Genomic DNA, 11,626 nt, shown 5'->3' on the forward strand with positions numbered 1-11,626 from the left:
AGATCCTCACCGGGGTAGCCCAATGCCCAGGGCAAGGCGTAACCAACTCAGCCCTCACTAAAGACTGCGCACACCCCGAGTCTACCACCGCCCACACCTTGCGGCCGCTAACTTGTGCCCGCACCGTAGGTCACTCCCATACGGCATCTTCCCTACTGTACCCAAAGCTGCAATCCATTGGTTCCCCAGCCTGGGCATCCCTGCAGCTCTCATTTCCTCTGCGGTTCCACTGCTCCGGTTGCCACCTCTCTTGGGTACGGTTTGGGCACTCCCTGGCGAAATGACCCATCTTCCCGCAATGGAAGCAGACGATATCTCGTACCGGGCCTCGGATGGGTCCCTTCTTCCTCTCCACCTCTTTTACCACCCCTGCTGAGGGGTTTGGAGTGCGCCTTTCTTTTGGGAAGAATTCCTCTGAGGCCACGAAGGCCTCCACTAATTTTAGAGCTTCCTCTCAAGATGAAGATGAGTGCTGTCGTACCCACTGCTGTGTACGCCCCTCTAGATCATCGAGAAATTGTTCCAGGATTATCTGGTCCACCATGTCCTCTCTGTTGCACATGGCCAGATTAATCCATTTTCCAAATAGGTCACGCAACAATTGTAACAAGAGACGTGGGCGTCTTTCTTCTGCCCCCTTCTTGGCCCGAAACTTGTGCCGGTAATGCTCAGGATTAATTTCAAGCCGGTATAGCATGACCGTCTTAACTGCATCGTAATCCCGAGCCTCATCTCTCAGCATAGCTCGATATGCCGCTTGGGCCTTTCCGACTACGAGAGCCCCTAACTGGCCTGCCCAAAAACTTTTATCCAAGCCCGTGAGGATGGCGTGGCGTTCAAAGGCCTCAATATAGGCCTCGGGGTCATCTTCACTAGTCATTCGCGGCATCTTAAAGGCTGAGATGCCCGGTCTCATCCCTTCTTGTTGTCGTTGTAACAACTGCTGTTGCGTGTCTACAATCTGTGTCAGCAACTGTAAATTCTGGTTTAAGGCACCGGGAGTGTTAGTAATAGGTGGCTGCATCATCAATTGTTCTTCTGGACCCGGTCCCTCCTGCAGGTTCCCGGCCAATGCACCGCTTTGTAGCTGTCAGGCCTCATACATCTTGCCTTGGGCTTCCTTGCTCACAGTGCTCACCGGTACTCGGCTTGCCATCGCAGGTGCCCTCCTGGGAGGTCTTTCCACGCGCTGCAGTCTGCCCTTTCTCGCCTGCCACGACTTGGATCTTTCAGTGGATGGGGCTGCGTGTAGCGCGGTTACCCTCGTCAGGTACCTACGTCGTAGATGTCTTCTGCGAGGCTCCTCCTCCCCTGCACTTTGTCCTTACCCAGCCCGGCGGATCTTGGCTGTTTCTGTGGGTGCTCGAATAATTCCCCAGATACACAAATAACAAGCTCACCCCTCGCTCCCACTCCCTGCTGTCGCGCACTTAGCCCCTTCTAACCCGGGGAAACACAAAAAGGAACCTTTCAAAACTCAACTAAAACTTTATGGGCCTAATGAGAGGCGTAACCCTGCCCCTATTAGGCTTCCTAGTGGAGCCAGTAGCCTCTCTGCTCCTCTGCTTAACAACCAGGTCACACGCTCGTGGCTCGGTTCAGTAGCCCTCTCTAAGTCTGATTCCCGCCACTCCTTGCCCGGTATCTCCCAGGGCGACCCTCTCTCCGGGTCTTCCCTGGCCCGTAGCCCTCTCTCTGGGTCTTCTCCGGACCGCAGCCCTCTCTCCGGGTCTTCCTCGGTCCGCTGACTCCTCCGCGCCGCCGAGGCTCTTACTGCTCTCTCTCCCGGCTCACCCGCCGCTGTCGCGCTGTCCTCGGGCGTTGGCTCGTCCCTGGGCTTCTTTAATTCTCTGTGGGGAGCACCAGCAGTCAGCTCCGGCGTTCTGCGTCTGCAACTGACTCCACCGGCCAGGCTCCCTCCCGGCAGCCACGTGCGCGCCTCGCTCCTCTCCACTGCTGGCCCTTTTATCACCGCCGGCCAGCGATTAGCAGTGATATCACCCGCCAACCGCAGGTAACTTAAGGTGTCGTCCAGGCCACGCGCGAGCTTCTCCGGCCGTCCCTGCTCTTCCTCGCGTCCTGCGGTGAGTAAGTTACTTTTTTTATTTTTATTTTTTTCCGTTCTGCCCCCTGCCTCTGGGGCTCCCTCCATGGGCTCGGGAGTCTCCCCCGTCTTTCTCCGCCTGTGGCACAGCATATAGCATAATGGGTCTAAATCTGAGTTAGGGCCTAAGTGCTACAATAATCAGGGATCCGTGCTCTCCCTTTCCCACAGAAAAATGGGGAAAACCACAAATTTCCACTTTTTATCAGAGAAAACACGGATTTCTCTTTTTAGCAGAGAAACCCGCAGATTCCCTGCTTTTGCAAAGAGCTCTGCAGACTGGTTGAGCTCCAGCCTGCAAGAGCTGTTTGCAAACAGGGCAGGAAACCCCCAGCCCTGCCTGGAGGGGGAGGGGGAAGGGCAGGGCCTGGGACTCTGTCAGCCACCGCTGGGCTCAGCTCAGCCTTACTCTTCACTCCTGGAGCCTGTGGAGTAAGAGGGGGTTGCAGGTCATAGCTGGGGGCACTGGCAGGGCTGTGGGGGAGTCAGGAGCCAGCTCTGCTGCAACTGCCTGCTGTTGGGGGCAGGAAGCTGCAGACCTGGGTCCCTAGCCCCATAACCCTGGCAGCTGGGGGCCCCCTCCAGCAGGGCTCGGGGGGTGGGGGCTATGGGTGGGGAGCAAGAGGCATGAGTAGGACGGGGGGGCTATTGTGGGGCCCCAGCAGGGCAGGAGGGGGCTGCAAGGAGCTTTTATTTTAAATAATGGATTTGGGGGGGTTATCAGAGAATTTGTGATTTTTGTCAAAGAATTTGTGATTTTTTTTTTTTTTTAATCAAAGAAAACCTGGATCCCTGATGATAATGCAATTAATAAAAATCTCCCTGAAGTTTCAGATGGGTACAGTAGAACTCCTCTAGTTGTCCTACGTAGAAATTCTTGAGGCCACTGCACAGCAGTTTTCTCTTGCCCCTAGATATCAAATGAGTATGTAATAAGGAAAGGGCTGAGGTGCCTGGCTGGTTAAAAAAAATATACAATTACAAGTAGAGGTGAACCGACACATTGGTCCATATTGTATTGGCTCTGATAAAAGGAAAATTAATATTATCAGCAATTGCCTTTTTTTGTCTGATGTGGCTCATAATGTCACCAATTAAACGCCGTATGCATGGGTTCAGCAGCATGCATGCAGCCAGCCTGGCAGCTTGGAGAACAGCATCCAGTTGGTAAGCCTGTTGGTGGGGGGGATGGGACCTGGGGGGGCATATTGAGGCCCATGCTTTGAGAGAAGGACTGGGGCAGGGGCAGGTGCTGCCCAGCAGGGAGTGGGATGGAGCCCCAAGCAGCTCATCTGGGGGTGTGGGGAGGAAGGGGCGGCTCCCACTGCTGAGCTTACCCCCAGGGGCGGCATGGGGGGGCACATGTCCCCCAGATCTGTGTGCGGGCTGAAGGCAGGCTGCCACTGCGGACTGGGGCTGGAGGCGGTGCTGGGCTCTTCCTGGCAGGGGTGATGGGTTAGGGCTGCACTCTGGGTGGGTGGCGGTGGCGCTTGAAGGGAGGGCCAGGGGGGCTACAGTGAATTTTGGGGTGGTTGTAGCTCACCCTGTAGCCCCCCTCCCAGTGCTGCTGCTTTCCATCCTAAGCACATCCACAGCCCATCACCCTACCACGGGAAGAGCCGAGTGCAGTCCCCAGCCCACAGCAGCAGCCCACCCTCATCCTGCACATGGATCCCAGGGGCATGTGCTCCCTGTGCCTCTCCTAGGCGTGTGTGCAATGGTGGGAGGCGCCCCCCTCTCCCCCCTCCCCGGTCCCCTGGACAAGCTGCTCAGGGCTTCATCCCACACCCTGCCCTGACTGGGCAGCACCCCAGCCCCTGTCCCACTCCTTCCCTCACTGCAGGGGCCTTGATTTGCCTCCCCCATGCCCCTTCCCGCGCCCCCCCAGACTTACCAGCTAAACACTGTACTCCAGGCTGCCAGGCCTGCATGTTAGCAATCGGATCCATATCAGTCGATATGGCTTGTTAATAATCGGCCATTGTTATTGGCCAAAAAACAATCTTCATCCATGCACCCCTAATTACAAGGTCATTAGCGTTCATACAGACTATAGCTAGAAGTGAAGTGACTGTGAGTCATTTTTGTTTCTAGCAGGTTTGTATTAAAAAGAAAAATGTCCCTTTTCACTCCCAAATTAAGAGGCAACTGTTAGTACAGTGTATTACAGTTGTTTCATTTTTCATAAGTTACAACTTCATTTTACCTTAAAAATCAGTACAGGGAGGGAGGGGCAATTTAGGGTATTGGTTTTAACCTATTTAAAGCCAATATCAAGGCAGTATTGGGGGCATAATTACAGTGTAAGTCCATTTGGGGGGCTGGACCTGATGATCTGCAAGGTCCCTCCCAGCCCCTAACAATCTATGAAACATTAATGCACTACAAATACATTGAAGGACCTAATCAAACCCTGGGCAGCTCACTAGGAGTAGGAGAGATGCTTCTGCTCCCTAGAATAAGGATCCTGCCACACAGGTTAATAAATTGTGAGGGTCAGAATTCTTCTTCAACACAAAGTAGATCCCTTTTGCTATAACACAGGTATGACCCATGGCTTAGCATACTGAAGTGATATAGAGAGAAAACTAACTATCCTATGGAGCTGTTATCCCTGCCTAAGTGAATAGTAAAGATAAAAGTAATGCAGTGTGTTGCCACTGTCAGAGTTGATTTGAATTAGTGCCTCGACACAGTGGAACTTTCTAGCACAAGACACGGTAAGGCAGGGGAAGTCTCGGCGTGGTGAAGAGTTTCGGCATGGATAGAGTTCCCGCCGAGGAAATGCAGATTTGCATCATATGATTGGCTGATGTTAAATTATTCCCACGTGGCGGCTGGCAATTGGCTTGCTAGCCATATAAAAGGTTAGGGGCGTTTCCGCCCTAGTTGGAGAACTCCGCAATTCCCCCTGGAGTGGAATTCTGGCAGCTTGATCACCTGCCAACGACTCCCCGTCAGCGAAGCCTTGCGACATATCCTCCGTGTTGCATGCCCGAGTTAGACCGGAGCTACCCGGTCTACAAGAGCTCCTCGATTAGCAACTAGAGATTAGAATTGTTGCAACTACGATTGCCTGCGCTGTATACGACTCTACAGTGTAAGTAAAGCCATCTCTGTTTTTCCAACTGATACGTGTCCCGTCTGTGCCTAATTCCGCTCCGGTGATAGAGAGTACCCATCTGCCCGTCATGGGATCGCAGCTGCAACCCCAGCTAGCATTCCCAAGGACTCCTGATCCCCAATTCCCCCTCGGCCCCCACATGGCGTCACGAACAGGATCCTGGTCCGGACTGGCGTCACGAACAGGATCAGCGGGATCGAGATTAGGATCGACAGGATTGGAGTCAGGATTTGGGGAAGATCTAATGGAGCAGGAGCTAGTGAGAAGTTGCCCCTGGCATAGCGGGAGATGCCACGTGGCCAGCTCCGAGGAACTAGGCGCCCACATCGCGTATCACCAGGCGGGCGGAGTGGGTGAAAGGTTTATCGATGGCTACCTTTCACTGAAGGAAAAAGGAAAAGGGATATCGGAAGTATGGGAGGCACATCTGCACCCCGAGGTGTTCGGGTGTGTGATGGGCAGTGAGAGTCCAGTTCAGGCCCCGGGAGAGGGGGAACACCACACCCCTCGCCAGATGGGAATCGGGCGACATGAACCCGGCTCTCAGCCAGGAGTTCGCTCGCTGCGTGCAGCTCGCATGGGAGGGTGAAGAGCCGATGACGGCTGATCGGTTTAGCCCCCCGACGGCGCTCGGGTTGAGAGGACATACGAGTGTAGCCCCGAGGGATAAGAGAGAGAGAGTATTGGATGTCTTGCTCCGCGCTGTGACAACTTTGCTGCGGAAGAATGCAGACCTAGAAGCCCGACTGCTCGCGGCCGTTCTGGCGGCACGAGAAGCGGCAGAGGAGAGAAGCCCCGAGTCGACGCCACTCCAAGATGGCGCCGAGGAAGGAGCGAGCTGCCTGGAACTGGAAGAGAAGGGAGGAGCTTCGGGAGAATCGGCGGGAACCCGTCCGGCGACCCCGCCCACCGATGTGACGTTGCTTCCGGCAGCCCTGCCTCCTTTCCACGGGGAGGGGGCAGTGAGCGGAGGACATCTGCCTCTCCACGGATACAGTGGCAGCCTCGACAGCGGCTATGTGTTCTGCAGCAGCAAGCAGCCAAGTGTGGGAGACAGTCCACACTACCCAGCACACCAGGACCTGGACTGAGCTACAGGAACTGTGTAGAGAGTCAAAGATTAAGCCTGATGAGACCTTGGCTGTGTGGTTAGGACGTCTGGTTGTGGAGTTTGGATCTGACCTGCTTGATCTAGAAGAGGCTAGTTTCTTCACTCGACAAGCCTCGTGGAGTGGAGGACACGCCACCGATATAGAGCGGCTAATGTATAACACTCACTGGCCTGTTCCGCTCCCAGCACTCATCACGGGTCAAGTGGATCACAAGCCCCATGTCTGGCATGAGGGTCGTCCGGCGAGGATCAGTGCAGAGCAGATCCTACTGGCGGTGATAGGAAGTTCGTACGGTTCCTGGAACCCCAGGGAGCATGCGCTGGGATTGACACCGACCCAGCAGCGGAGACCATGGCCACATCGCTACCTATGAAACCCTGGAACTGTTCCAGTAACTTTTGACAGCATAGAGGCTTGTGTTGAGGTGTATGGAGGGAGGAACGATGTGTGTTGGTCCACCGTCCTTTGAGCCCTCCTCAACCCGTTAGCCGGCCAACCGACCTGCAGCCTTTTGCGACAGCTTCCGCGAGTCCAAGCGCTCATGAAGTCAGACACAGGGACTTTGAATGACCCAGAGTGAGTGTGGCAACTGCCGCAGAGGACGAAAGAGGAGAGGATTATGTTTGGTTTCCTGTTGCACCACTCCAGACTCACGAAGTGACAGCTGCGGATCCTGGGAGACGAGGGTCAATGGCAGTTGGCCCATGAGCTGGGTTTCCAGTATCCGAAGGATCTAGATGGCGACTCCGGAGCGTCCTCAGCGTGTTAGGCGTCATTCATGACAGTGCATTTGGGGGCGTGCAAGAGCCATCTGGAGCCGAGTCAAGTTCAAGCACCTGTGTCACGTGCTTGAAGGAGAGTGGAGAACCAAGAAAAGAGATCTGATTACCTCTCCAAATGGATAGTGTTATATAAGTTGATTAATAGTGTCTAAGAATTCTTTTTTCTACAGGTTTATCCGAGGTTCGAAATACGTGTCAGAAGCGGATCCAGAGAGAGAGAGAGAGAGAGAGACGCAGAGGTCGTCTGACGTGTGACTCCGCCATGACACCTATTGAACTCCTCATGATTGAACTTTTTGTGACCAATATATTGATGTGTGTGTGTGTGTGTGTGTGTGTGTGTGTGTGTGTGTGTGTGTGTGTGTTGGTTACTATTTGGTTCGATCCGTAGAGGACGAACTATTGTCGTTATATACTTTTGTACATAGTCAGTTATCTTTAAAAAGGAGCGATAACTTGGATGGTGTGCACGTGCTTCAAGTCCCAACTGTGTCTTCGGCAAGGGGGCATGTCAGAGCTGATTTGAATTAGTACCTCGACACAGTGGAACTTTCTAGCACAAGGCACGGTAAGGCAGGGGAAGTCTCGGCATGGTGAAGAGTTCCGGCGTGGATAGAGTTCCTGCCGAGGAAATGCAGATTTGCATAATATGATTGGCTGATGTTAAATTATTCCCACGTGGCGGCTGGCAATTGGCTTGCTAGCCATATAAAAGGTTAGGGGCGTTTCCGCCCTAGTTGGAGAACTCCGCGATTCCCCCTGGAGTGGAACTCTGGCAGCTTGATCACCTGCCAACGACTCCCCGTCGGTGAAGCCTTGAGACGTATCCTCTGTGTTGCATGCCCGAGTTAGACCCGAGCTACCCGGTCTATAAGAGCTCCTCGATTAGCAACTAGAGATTAGAATTGTTGCAACTACGATTGCCTGCGCTGTATACGACTCTACAGTGTAAGTAAAGCCATCTCTGTTTTTCCAACTGATACATGTCCCGTCTGTGCCTAATTCCGCTCCGGTGATAGAGAGTACCCATCTGCCCGTCACGGGATCGCAGCCGCAACCCCAGCTAGCATTCCCGAGGACTCCTGATCCCCGATTCCCCCTTGGCCCCCACAGCCACCAATGGATTTCTCTGAATATTGAAAGCACCGCAGTTAACAATTTTGTCCTGATGAATAATGACTAAATTTCTTTTGTTTTTTCTTTTTTTTTTAAATGCTTAAACTCCAGTGTCTTAGGCTCTAAGACAAGTTAGGTAAAATCTTACCAAGTTTTCCATAATGGATGCTCCTTGCTTTTAGATTTGCAAATATGCTTGAATACTGGCATTTTCGTGTTCTAGAAAATTGACATTTTTGAGTTTTTGCCAACGTACTGTACCTTTGTTTTATGGAATCTGAGGTCAGGATAACGTTGCAGCCAAAGTCAGCATATTGCAGCAATACCTACCACAATTAGTTAATGTTATACAGCACTTTTTGGATCTAAAGAACTATGTTATTATAGAAAGTTATTTCAATACAGGTACTCCTCACTTAACGCCCGAGTTCCGTTCCATTCCATTCCCACGACTAGGTCGTTAAGCGAATTGGTCGATAAGCGAGGAGCCGCCCCAGAATAGAGGAAATCAGCTCTAATATACATTACTTAGGTTTGCATACTGTACTGTAAATACAGGTAATCGTTTTTATTTATTCTTAATAAAGAAAAGGTCTAAAGGAAACTCCAACTTGATAACTTTGTTTTAATTTGCATAACTCTTACATATTACAGAACATAAAAATACAGTCATTATAAAAAGATTAACATTTTAGTCATCGAAGTTATCATCGGAGTTATCAGCAGGGGTCCTGGGTGTAGCTTTTGAGAAGAATCCCGTTAGTGTGGTCTGCTTTGTAATTTTTGTAATTTTCTTTCTTCATAAATTTCACGATAGCATCATAAAAGTTCATTCATTTGCCGTTCCACTTTCGTGAACCGTTCAACATTCGGGTCCATACCCTCTAGTTCTAATATAGCCGCATTCACTTTCGAGAACACACCAGCTAACCCATTTACAGTGAACTTCTTTTGTACTTCTTCCATTCTTTCCTCTTCTTCTTCTTCCTCTTCCAAGTGCTGCTGCACTTCCAACTCTATTAAATCTTCGTTAGTTAGCTCTCCGTCGACATATTCCACTAATTCTTCAATATCTTTCAGTTCAACATCTAAATTAAACACATTAGCAAGTTCCACAATTTTTTTATTTATGACATCGACATGGTCGTCTTTGTCAAACCCTTCGAAATTATTTACGAAAACTTTTAGGCATTTTTTCCATATGCCTTGCATACACTTTTCTGTCACTCTCTCCCAAGCTGATTCAATGTTCTTTATGCAGTGTAAAATGTTGTATGATTTCCAAAAATCACGAAGGGTTACTTCATCACTTTCTGTTGCTGCTACAGCTTTGGAAAAAGTTGAGCACAAATAGTACGGTTTGAACGTAGCTATAGCCCCCTGGTCCATTGGCTGTAGGATAGCAGTCGTGTTTTTAGGCAGATACACTACCTTTACATCCGGGTGTAGATCATCAAGATGCTGGGGGTGGCCTGGGGCATTATCAAGCAGGAGGGTAATTTTAAAGGGAACCCCCTTTTCCAGACAATAATGCTTGACCGAGGGTATGAAGCAGTTGATGAACCAATCCTCAAATAAAGCTTGCGTCATCCATGCCTTGCTATTTGCACGATAGTAAACGGGCAGCGTGTGCTTACTAACCTGCTTCAATGCACATGGGTTCTCGGAGCGATGGATGAGGAAAGGCTTTAACTTGAACCCAGCGACATTTCCTCCCAACAACAACGTGACCCTGTCCTTAAAAGCCTTGAAACCGGGCATTGCTTTAGCTTCTTTGTGTATGTAGGACCTTTCGGGCATTTTCTTCCAAAAAAGTCCGGTTTCATCCACATTGAAGATCTATTCCAGACAGTAGCTGCCTTTCTCAATGATTTCATCAAATTGGTCAACAAGTTTTTCCGCTGCTTCTACATCCGCGCTTGCCGCCTCACCGCTGATACTCTGATTATGCACGTTGAATCTCCGACGAAACCGTTGAAACCATCCACGGCTTGCCGTAAATGTTTCCGTCGATTCTTCACCTTCGCGCGCCTTCAAAGTCTCAAAGATACTGCGTGCCTTGGCTTGAATTATTAAAAGGCTCATCGGCATTCTTTTTTGTATCTGGTCGTCAAACCAGATTGCCAGTAATTTCTCCATTTCATGAATGAGGCCTTTCTGCTGCCTAGTTATTATGGCTTTAAATCCTGTCAATGCTTGCACTGCCTCTTTCACTCTATCCTTCAAGATCGTTGAAATGGTCGAATGCGCCAGCTCCAAGTCACGTGCTATCACTTTAACTTTCTTACCAGCTTCATAGTCGTTTATGATCTTCATTTTCATCTCAAGATTGATAGCCTTCCTTTGTTTCTTGGCGCTTCCTCCAGGTGAAGTCATGCTCTTCCTTTTCGCCGACATCTTGTACAGTACTTCCGTTTCCACGACCGCGCAGTCGTAAGTCCGCGTGGTCGTTAAACAGGTAGGTCGTTAAGTGAGGAGTACCTGTATTATAAAATATATATGTAGAATTATTATAAAAATATGTCAGTATTTCCCGTTTATCACCCTTTCATATTACACTTCAATATGCATTACTTACAGAAGTTGTGGTAGAAAATACAGCACTTATATTGTGGAGATTAGAAAAGGACAGTCTCTTGAAACTCTTCAGTGGGCATGTCTACAAAAGACACTAGAAGTGCAGTAGACTAATTCTACTGTGCATTAGTGCATCACAGCAAAAGTGTCACCTAAAAGATATACACCGGTGCGCAGTAGTGCCGATTGTGGCACATTAAGTTTAGCACCTGTAATAACTACATTACTACAGGTACTAAACTTAATGTGCCACAATTACGGTGCATTAATACACATGTAGACATACCCAGTATGTGTTAAACTTAGCATGTTTTAATTTTTTTATAGTCTCCATCTTGAACAAGATCCCCCTTCATCTTTCCTTCACTTAAACCCTGTCATGTATTTTATCTCCACTGCTCATCCAATTCCAAATAGAAATAAGGCCCCAGTACATATTTCAGATTAAATTTTCCCCATGGTCAGCAGGAAGGGGGATGTCTTTGGAGTTAGGAGTTAGATTTGGCCCCATCTTAGAGGTCACTATGTAATTATGCAGCTGTTTGTTTGTTGTTGGATGTAAACTTGTACTCCATAGTTACTGCTAGTATTTTAAACTTGGTAGATTTCTATGCAAGTCATTGCTTATATCCTGTCCATTTGCTTTTAATGCTATTACATTTTTATTGCTTGTTTTTTAAGTCAATATTTTGTTCTTATTAGCTCAGTACTGATTGACCTTAGTAGGCATTTTACAACAAATGTAATAATCAGATTGATTCACCATAGATCATTTATTTTAAAACTGAGTATACAGTTTTGGTTACTAATT

General features: G+C 49.5%; 1 pseudogene; it reads right to left on the minus strand.

The window, feature by feature from the left end:
• Positions 1–9,057: 9,057 nt before the first annotated feature.
• On the minus strand, positions 9,058–10,635 carry LOC132250083 (tigger transposable element-derived protein 1-like; annotated as a pseudogene).
• Between the last annotated feature and the right edge of the window lie 991 nt (positions 10,636–11,626).

This window comes from Alligator mississippiensis, chromosome 4 (genome assembly GCF_030867095.1).
Source record: "Alligator mississippiensis isolate rAllMis1 chromosome 4, rAllMis1, whole genome shotgun sequence".
Lineage (NCBI taxonomy): Eukaryota > Metazoa > Chordata > Crocodylia > Alligatoridae > Alligator > Alligator mississippiensis.